Here is an 11,267-nt window from a genome sequence, read left to right on the forward strand (position 1 = left end):
CTCCATGCATCTCATTACTATTTAGAATAGCACTTACACTGAGAATGTAATGACCACTGCTGGAACATTATTTACCCGTGTTCACAAATATAGAGTTGCATTTTTTAGACATGTTATTTAAAAACTAATGTGCCTCATATTCATGAATGATGAAGATAAAAATTTAAAAGTTCATGTCATTTTATTTTATATATTATATTCTAAACTCTCAAATAGCTAACACAGATTTTAATTTATATAACCTGATTAGGGTATGTCTCTGCTTAAAACACCTCAACCAGTCCTATTACTTCTGGAAATAAAGCTAAAATCCTAAGTGTGACACAACAGGTCCTTCACCATCTACCCCTGCCTCACCTTCCCATTTCTCATTCCAACCTTGTCTAACACATAACTTCTCCATTCATACTGAACTAGCTGAAGTAACAAGCTCCCCTTTCTGCTTGGAATGTCTTTCCTTCTGTTTTCATTTGACTGTTGTCTTCTCTACCTTCCAGACTTAGCTCAGACTTGTTCTCCCCATTAAGCCATCCTTGACCCTGTTCTAAAGCAGGTTCCCTTTCTCTATGAGCTGCAATCCTATGTTTTAATGTCCCATTTATTTCTACAGCTGTGAGCAACTTGAGGACAGGAATTAGGGCAAGAAATTAGTTTACTTGTGTCTTTGAAAACAATATTTTCAGATATGTTGTTATGTAGGTAGCCCTACAGATAGTTCCCTTTGGGCTCTCTATGAACCTATCCAAGAAAAAAATTATGCATATGCAAATCCATTATTTCTCTCTGCATATTGAAGGGCATGTGTATTCCAGATCCCAGTAGCTTTGTTTCTGCTAGCCACAATCTAGCCCTGGGTAATAAGTATGCTCTGTGTTATATATGGAGTTCTCAATTGTTTTGTTTCTACTTCAAGTCTGTGGCTGAAAGAATCTATATGACACTTGTTAGTGTCTCTTATTCATTTATGTAATCACCATCTGTATCATAACTACCAGAAACCAGGAGCAATGACCAGCATTGGAGCCACAAAGCATTGACATTGTTTATGCAAGACAACACCCATTGTTTGTCTTTAGATTTCTGAGGTATGCCTTTGCCCTACCACTTCTTTCTTTTGTTGGCTGTTTCAAATGCTATGTTATTAAACAGTGAGATCCTGGGAGCTATGGAATATAATGAAAAACATGACTCTGGCCCTTGAGGTGTCTTCACAGTAAATGGGGATAGCAGTGCAAAAGAATAATGTGTAAATGGGGCACAAGAGACATATAAACATTTTAGAAATTCTAGTAACTAAGCAATAATATAAACTAATATTTAATATATACCTCATAGAATTATGAGGATTAAATGAACTAATGTATATAGAACACTTGGACAGTGCTTGGAAGTATCAAATACTTTGTGTTTGCTATTATTACTATTTACTAATAGCTAGATGCTATTGTAAGCTCTTTACATATATGAACCTTATGTAATTCTCATTCAAATCGTTATATAACTCTATGAAATCATTGTATTATCATCATCCCCGTTTTATATGTGAAGAAATGGAGACTTAGAGACATAAGTAACTTAGCCTAGGTTATCTAGAATTCATGTCTCCTCTCTCTCAATTTACTTCTTTTGCCATTGCAGAGAGCTTCCTCATATTTATCTAGCAGTTAGACTTCCTTTGAGTTTGCTACTCTATAGTCAGCCCTGAAATGATTTTACTTCATATTTATTGGAAGTACTAAGTGCCTCTTGGTTGTAGATAAATAGAGGGCAATGGTGTCAGTGAGACCGAAGAAAAATGGTAGAACATTTTCCTTTCAATTTTCTACTCACTTAATTTTTTTAACATCATATGGCTCTAGTAAAGGTCACATAGAGTTCACTGTTCAAGGGAATGGTTATTTTAAAATACTTTACTCAAGTCTCCTCTAACTCAACATTCAATTAATTTTAGATTTTGTATTGATAATTTTCCTCAGCAAAGATAAATTAATGCTTTAAATCAAAGCTGTAGAAGTTAAGAATTGACCAGAGTGAATAATAAGGTCTCTTTAATTTCTTCCAACAGCATCTAAAGAGTTGTAAATTTCCAAATCTATGCTTCTGTTAGTAGGGAGTTCAGTTATTTTTAAACACAAATTACAAATCTATAGCTATTGAAGACAAATTTTTAAGTAAGTTTATTATTATCAGTGTCTTTCTAGTTACATTTTCCTACTGAAAAGTTTCCCTTAAAGGTTGGTTCAGTGTAATTTTAAATGTAGGCTTTCATATTACTTTAAGGTTCTCTGACAGGACTAAATTATTCACATCTCTATTCCCTACAGATTCTAAACCAATAGAGAAATAACTGAGTCAGAGACTGAACTACTGCCATTATGACCAGTAAAGTCAGAATGTGGCATATGGCTTAATTTACAGCTAGATCAGGTTTAAGTCTTAATTGACTTCACTTACCTCTTCATTGCACGGGAGCCCAGCAACACAACCCCGTGTCTTCAAGGGGCAGGGTCTGTCTCAGTAGTCATAAACTGGGGGCAGATGAGATGGCACATTAATTCCAGGTAAGCAGGTCCAAAAAAGGCTAAGCTGTGCATGCTTACAGACCCTCTTCCTAAAGCTTCACGTTAGATCATCTCATTGCTCCACCATTGGAAGTGATCAGGGAGCACTGAGTAAGTGGTGGGTCTGGAAGGTTGGAGAGTGGAAGGGAAGACCAGAAGCTGTCTCCCAGTATTTCTTAGGAACTCCTATTTTACAGGCTGAAGTAAGGGTGTGGGCAAATGTTTGGTCAGTTTCCTTTACATATTCATATATTTCTAAATTCTAAAATTATCTAAAAATGATAAAGCAAGAGCATTATGCTATATGATAATAATAGCCTATTGGGAAAGACAGACTTTTTAAAGAACCAATGACAATGGAACATATTAAATACAATAAGTAAATACAGTTAAACAAGCATAGGATACCATGAGAAATACTGGACAGACCCTGGCTCAGCTTAGGGAGATGGAAAGCTTAGGAAGTATTCCCAGAAGAGGAGCTATGATACCTAACTTGTCAAAATAGAAGAACACCAGATAATGATTTGCAGTGGTCATGATTGTCTATGGTGGAAGGGTGTTTATAACATTTCAGAGCCAGGGAAGGTTTGATATGCAAAGACATCTAATAGTACAGACTGTTCAGGAAAAACAAACAAACAAACAAACAAACAAAACCCCCAAACACAAAAACCAAACTTGACATAGGGGCGCCTGGGTGGCTCAGTGGGTTAAAGCCTCTGCCTTTGGCTCAGGTCATGATCCCAGGGTCCTGGGATCAAGCCCCCACACACCCACCCCTCCCAATCGGGCTCTCTACTCTGCCTGCTTCCCTTCCTGTCTCTCTGCCTGCCTCTCTGCCTACTTGTCTGTCTGTCAAATAAATAAATATTCCCTGTTTGTCAAATAAATAAAATCTTAAAAAAAAAAAAAAAACTTGACATACAGTTCAGTGTTGGAATGTGGTAAGAAGGAAATTAGAGAGGTAGGTAGGAGCCACTTCACAAAAGTGTTATACATTATGTTAAGAGGTTCATATTTTGTTGAAAATGGAGTGCAGAGTCTTTGCTAGTCTTCATGAGGGGAGTAACATGGTCACCCCATACATCCCTAATCTCTTGGTATGTATGTGGGAAACAGGTAATAGGATAAGGTTAGGAAGCAAGAGAAGCTTTAAAAGTTCATGGAGGGGTGCCTGGGTGGCTCAGTGGGTTGGGCCTCTGCCTTCAGCTTGGATTGTGGTCTCAGGGTCCTGACATCAAGCCCCACATCGGTCTCTCTGCTCAGTAGGGAGCCTGCTTCCCCCTCTCCCTCTCCCTGCCTCTCTGCCCACTTGTGAACTCTCTCTCTGTGTCAAATAAATAAATAAATAAATAAATATTTTTAAAAGATTTTATTTATTTATTTGATAGAGAGAGAGAGATCACAAGTAAGCGGGGGTGGGGGGGGAAGCAGGCTCCCCTCTCTGCTCCCTGCCGAGCAGAGAGCCTGACATGGAGCTCGATCCCAGGACTCTGAGATCATGACCTTAGCTGAAGGCAGAGGCTTAACCCACTGAGCCACCCAGGTACCCCAATAAATTAAAATCTTAAAAAAAATGTTTTTGGGAATCTAGATAAGAACAAATGAAAGTAAGGAGGGAGAATTTTCGAGAAATATTAACATGGTTCAGGGGCACCTGGATGGTTCAGTCAGTTAAGCATCTGCCTTTGGCTCAGATCATAATCACGCAATCCTGGGTGGAGCCCCACATCGGGCTCCCTGCTCAGCAGGGAGTCTTCCTCTCCCTCTCCATCTCCCTCTGCCCCACCCCACTGCTCATGCTCTCTCTCTCTGTTGCTCTCTTTAAGATAGATAAATAAAATCTTTAAAAAAGAATAGATGGTTCAATTTATAAATTAACTGGAAAGGTTTAGGGAGATATGGTAAATTATTGAGTGTGGGGTTAAGGCAGAGAGAGAACATTAGTCATCAAGATATCTGATACTTTGTACTTAGCTCTAAAATAACACTTAACATGATCAATTGTAATTACTTTTTTCTTATATGTTTACTATCTGTACTCTCATAAGTATATTACCAACATTTTTTCAGGAGATAAAGAACTAAGATATTTTAATGGTAAAACATAATGAAATTTGCTAATTAAGTAACCTCACTGGATCTGTTTTTACAAATGTGAATGCAGATGGGTCGGAGAAAATATAAGATAATAATAACTTTTTGTTTTAGTCTCAAAGCCCTAAGGCTATGTGGTAACAGTTTAAACCCTTAGCTGTTGGTTAAAATTCTAACCATTAAGAGAGGTTTCTTTGTTTTCAGCAGCAGCATTTATGTTTACAGCACTTACATCACACACAACCGAATGATATCCTTATTTTTTCTAAAGTTACATTCTAAAGGGGAATTGCTAAGTTTATAATTTGGGGATCTGCGTGTTTAGGAGTAAGTGTGTATGTGTGTGATGTATGTGTGTGTACGTATAAAATTTACCTTCAGAATATATTTTTAAAATATATTAAAATATGTTTTCTTTTCCTAGTGTTGGAAGCATTTAGATTCATTTGCATTTTTTGCTTAGTCCCCTTTGGAGAGAAAAATTAAGACAAAACAAAATAAAAACAAGAAACTGTTCAAATACGTCATTGTACAGTATGGTCCTCACCAGATTTATTTGCCTATCTGGCCACTCTTCTGCTCCTTCTGTAATCCTGCTTTGGGAACTTTCTCTGACCTTCTTCATCCATATCATATAATAAAGCAGAGATGCACAGGGTAATAGTTGGAGGGGTACATCATTCATTCCAGGGGTGTTCGGCTTAGAAAAGTATCTCAGAAGAGATACTGTAATATCCAAACAGTGATGATTAGTGTGGGAGAGCACCAGGTAATGAAGAGCAGTAGAGGTCACAGTGATCAGCATGGACCTGCACCCAGGTAGAATAAAATGATTTTCCAATGGTAATCAATGTTTTCATATTGCACTTAATAGATTTCTTCTTTGAGAACATATAATACAGAATAAGATATTCCATCTCTTTCTGAATCTCTTTTGAGCAAGAAGTAGAGACTTGGAATTTTTTTTCTCAATGAACATTTTATTCCAAGGTAGTTTAGGAATTAGAAAAAACTTCCCAAAGCCAGTGGAAGAATACAACACATCTGTGGAGAGAAGCAGAGATAAACAATGGGGTGAGGGTCCTTCTTGTGTTCTCTAGACCACACCCATGCCTGATTACAGTCCATTTTTAAGGTTTGGCTGTATCCCTCCCTTTGGGTTCCATAAGACACTAAATATTCTTAGAATACAAGATTCTTAGAATACAAAATAGCTCAATGTATTTTCTATTACACCACAGGAAAGAGTTCTATATAACACAGATATAATACAGGAAGGTTTCTTTGGCTGTTGCTGATTGGTCTGCCAGAAGAGACAATAACAGTATTTTGTGATAATGTGGTATGTCTTTTTTAAAGCTCTTTGCTATTTTTTCTCATTTGAACATTTCACCAAAATACTATAACTTCTAAGCTATTAGACTTTTCCAGGTGAATGGGAGACTAAATGTTTGTACAGTAGAATGCAGTCAGCATTTTTAGAAAACGTTAGGAATAGGATCTCAATAAAATCACAGTGGATCTAACTTGCTCAGCAAAAGTGTAACTACTCAACCAAAGTAAAATTTACAAAAGTGGGGAAAGGAAAAGCAGAAAATACACCATTGTCCAGGTTGTTCTATGGTGTTTATGAAAATCTGTAATAACAGGATCCCTGGCTGGGATGGACATAGACAAGATAAATACTGGGGAGAAGTGTGAGCAGTTTGGGGAGGTATTGTGGATAGTTTCTCTCTAATTAAAAAAAAATACTCAATTTTTTCTCAATTTTAGTTTCCAGGGTAATGATGGATTCATAAACTAATCACTCTCAATAGGATTAAAATGCAATAAATATTTGGTATAATTTCCAGAGCAATACTAGCAACTAAATTCACATAGATGCATAACACCTTAATAAAGAATCTCTGTTAGAGTGGTGAGAATTTCAGATATCATGAAAAACTGATGTGTGGGGTTTATGGTATCTCATACATGATGCCAGATGTGACATGAGTTTCTGGGACAGGGCGGAGATTATGGTTTGCCGTCTTTGTAGACTTGGAAACTAGTTTGTCATCTGGTTCAAGGTAGGCACTTCAGTAAATGCATGGGTGGGGATGTTTTCTTCTCTTTCCTGTGTAGACAGTGCTGTGTTAGTCAGATGCTTATTGCAAACAACAGAATTACATGCTATCTGATTTAGTCAGAATAGGACTTTATTACATTCCCTTTGGGTTACTCAAAGTATTGTTTGTAAGGCTAGAAAACCAATTCTGAGATGACAGGATCAGGAACAAAGCAAAAATAACAAAGTAGGCCTGGCCCTATGAGAACATTATGCCACCAGTGGTGAACATTATTCATTGCAGCTTACCCCTCAACACATCTGATAAAAGAATTGGATGCCACTTTACCACCATCTGTTCCTATTGCCCAGAGACATGTGCAAAGAGCATGGGGGCAGAGCAGATTCCCTAACTCACATCTAAAGTCTGGTGCAGAGTCATCTGATTGGAGGACACACTCCCTAGGCATAAGATAGGCTGTGAATATAAAAATCTACCACTTTCAGATTTTTGGGTAAGAGGTGGCTTATACCTCCCACCAGGAATCCTTAAATGGACGGTTACCCAAATATAGAAAGATTTAGAATAGGAACAGCCAAAAAGAAAGGGAAAAAAAAAGTCTACTTCAAGTATCCCCTGGAGGTGGATTTGGAAGGTTTATGTATACAAGATGTTGTCATGCATCAGTCCCAGTTTCTGTGTCTATAGCTAACACCGAATAAATTGAGTCTTTCTTTACCAGCTCATTTACAGTTCTCCACATTGCACAGTGATTATCCAGCTAGCCATCAATCCCTACTTCTCCCTCCTCATCCCACTCTCCAATCACCACTACCAACATGACTCAAACACTTTTCAGGTGGCAAATGCTTGACAGATAGAGTACTTGTGTTTCTTTAAAGAGTTAAATTAATGCTCAGAAACAAGAGATTATTGACTAGAATTTTAGTACAAAAAAGAATTATACTATTTTAAGTATGACCTAAGTGGGAGAATAATTCCATGAGGCAATGAGGAAAACACAAAAGATACAATGGTTGGAAACATTTAAGATGAACAGTGATAGAAATTATCAGGCTGACTGAATTTGAATCCCAGTTTTCTCTTTTAAAATTGTCTGACCATGGGTCATTTTACTTAACCTCCTCTTGCCTAAGTTTTTCATTATTATATAATTCAGAGGTTTGTTAATGAGGGTTAAATTGATAGATACTTTTGACTTCCATGATACTGTCTTTGGATGAAGAGTACTTGTAAAAGGCATAAAGCAGGGTGTCAAAAATATTGCTGTGTATAAAGTAGATGGAAGACATTATATTCATCTTACCTTATATGGTAAGTAATTTCAGAAATGATACAAAAAAACCTGTCAACAGTAGTTATTGTGAGGATAAGGAGAACAACTAGGCAGAGTAGAGGCAGCAATGAATTTTGCTTGATATTTATTTATTTATTTATTTAACAACATGGTCAGCCATTCCATTCATTCATTCACTCATTTATTTTTTATTTCTTTTTTTAAATGAAGGACATGGTCATCTATTCTATTTATTTATTTATTTATTTATTTATTTTAAGAAAAAGAGTGAGGGAGAGAGAGAGGTTGGCAGAAGGAAAGAGAGGAGAATATCTACCCAGCCTAAATCCTGACACTCACAACCCTGAGATCATGACCTGAGCTTAAATCAGGTGTTGGAAATATAACTGGCCGAGTCACCTCATAACCCCTTGTTTGATTTTGATTTTTGTAGTTGAAGCTTTATATATATTGCTAGTCATAAACTGTATTTTGGCATTTTTAAACAATAATACAAGTAAAAAATAACTAGGAAAATTCTGAAAAAGAATATGAAAAAAACTTAGTCTAATAGATACTAAAATACAGTACATTGGAAAATTAAATGTTATGACAATAGTAAAGAAGACAGACATACCGAATAAAAAAGACTAGGTATTTCAGAAATATGAGGATAAAATATATTTTAAAGATGGTGCCCAAAGTCAGCTTGTGGAGAGAGAGACTACTTAGTAAGTGGTATTGGGACAACTGGGGAGACATCTGAAGAACATGAATTTTGACCAATATCTCCATATGCAATAGGATATATTTCAAATAGATAAAATATTTAGATATAAGGAATAAAAAATGCTAGGAGAAAACATGAAGTGACTTATTTATGAATTTGGGGTGCAGAGAACTTTGGGACTTTGACTCAAATTCCAAAAGGCATGAAGAAAGTGATTGCTAAGTAGAAGAGATAGCAAGACAGCAAACGACAGACAGAGGGTGAGAGTAAATGGCAATCATTACATTGACACATTTCCAAAAGTTTAATAATACTCTGATGTAGGAACTATAGAACAGGCACTTATAAATAGCAGTTGAAAATATAAGTTTATATAATTCTTATGGTGAGTAAATTGAAAAACATATTAAGATTGTAGAAAAATATACTAAAATTATATACCTTTTAACCTAATCCTAATTTCCACTTCTGCAAATTTGTACTAGAGTTCTATTACCTCTGTCCAAAATTACAAATATGCAAGGCAATTAGTCTAGTAGTGTTTATGTTAGTTTGAACTATATGAACTTTACCTTTTTTATGGATCAAAAGTTGTTGAATGTTAGCATTCATATGGCTTGGCCTATAATAGCAAATAATTGAAGAAAATGTTCATTAATAGGATACAGTTCAATAAATTATGTTGTATTGAGGCAAAGAAATAACATGAAAATAATTAGAATGATCTGTTCATAGCCCTATGTAAAGATTGCCAATATATGTTGTTGAGAAAAACAAACAAGATTTTTAAGTTTGTACTATAAAGTGTATTTTGTGTACAAATGAGGGTATTATAAATACATGTCATATTTTAGGTGTGTAAGCATAAAATACCTTAAAAATTATCCTAGTGATTAGCTTTTGGGAGGAGGTGGGTCAGAGTTTCTGCATATGGACATACATCAGGAGATGAGATTCACATGGAATTGGGAAATACATGACCCTCATAAGGGGAGGGCAGCTGTGTGGATAGGGCCCAGAGGTACATGTGGGAGGTAATTTGCATTACATTTTTTTTTTTTTTAGGATTTATGTATTTATTTTAGAAAGAGCACATGCATGTGTGAGTAAGTAGAGGGACTGAGGGAGAGGGAGAGAGATAATCTCAAGCAGACTGCCCCCAGAGCTAGATGTGGGGATTGATCTCATGACCCCAAGATCATGACCTGAGCTGAAATCAAGAGTTGTGTTCAGTGATTCATCCACTGCATATAATACTCAGTGCTCATCACATCACATGCCTTCCTTAATGCCCATCATTGAACACTACATCTGAAACTAATGATGTGCTATAGTTGGTTAATTGAATTTAAATAAAAAATATATATCAATTGACTGAGCCACCCAGCACCCCATGCATTATCTATGTTTTAAAATGTTTTGATATTTGAACCACACACACTTTTTTTACCTATGCATAAATATTTCCTGTATAAAACACAGTTTTTTCATGGTCACTGTGGGCCAGGTGCTTTTTCTTCATTCATAGATTATACTCTCATAGCATACTCTCTTATTCTGATATATAAAGGTATCTTATTGACATTATAAATATTTAATGGGCTAAAATAAGATTAGTTTAATAAGTATTTCTTTAACTCTCCAGAAAATGTTTCAAGCAGCCTGCTTTGGTACAGTGGCAGAAATTAGGATTTGGATTCTAGCTCTACTACATATGTACCTCCCATGTGGTCTTCAGAAAGTGAGTACATCTAAACCTCTATTTTCTCACCTGCAAAATTAAAATAATTACCACTTTTTATAGATCAAAAATACTTACAAAATTTTTGCATATAAAAATTGTGTAAAGTAAAAATTGTTGAACGTTTGCTTTGAAACATAAATATTCATAATAGTAGGAGTTACTAGTTTTTGCTATGTGAACAAGGAGTACAGAGGAGTTACAATATGTGAGCTGCTAAATACATACAAAAAGAGAATCTTATAGACTCATAGGGAATGGTCTAAGAGTAGACAATAGGGTGAATATAAGTGTCACAAGCACATAACGGGCCACAATGCACTCAAGACTATGACAGATGTTCCTCCTGTGTATCCACCACCACCCCACCATTACCAGCAGCAACGTCAACACAAGGGTAGCTCTTATTCACTAAATCCCGACTAATTGTTAGATTCAGTATGGCACATCCCATCTAATTGTTATAAAATTCCCATTGTACAATTGCTCAATATTGTGCAGCCAGTAGAATACCAGTATTCCATTTAGTTTCAAATTTTAGTGGACATTGAAATATGTCAGAAATGCAGATTTTTCTGACCTTGCCCCTGAGTTTGTAGTTTGCTGGCCCTGAGTTACCTGCATTGTATCATCTTTTCCAGTGTTTCTGATGCTATTGGCCAGTAGGTACTTTCAGTAATACCATGCTATTTCCAACTGCTTCTTAGTCCTTGTTCGTGATAAAGTATCTGCAAATGACTTCTGTTGACAATCCTCTGTGTTTGCAACATAGAGGGCTGGGAAGGGAATC

The 11,267-nt window shown here is 36.1% G+C and overlaps 1 long non-coding RNA gene across 1 annotated transcript; it reads left to right on the forward strand.

Moving 5' to 3' along the window:
* Positions 1-5,919: 5,919 nt before the first annotated feature.
* LOC116591974 lies at positions 5,920-10,478 on the forward strand. Its single transcript, XR_004286258.1, has 2 exons — positions 5,920-6,003; positions 10,382-10,478. It is a non-coding gene; the product is annotated as an uncharacterized LOC116591974 (long non-coding RNA).
* Positions 10,479-11,267: the final 789 nt, after the last annotated feature.

The sequence above is a fragment of the Mustela erminea genome, chromosome 5 (assembly GCF_009829155.1).
Source record: "Mustela erminea isolate mMusErm1 chromosome 5, mMusErm1.Pri, whole genome shotgun sequence".
Lineage (NCBI taxonomy): Eukaryota > Metazoa > Chordata > Mammalia > Carnivora > Mustelidae > Mustela > Mustela erminea.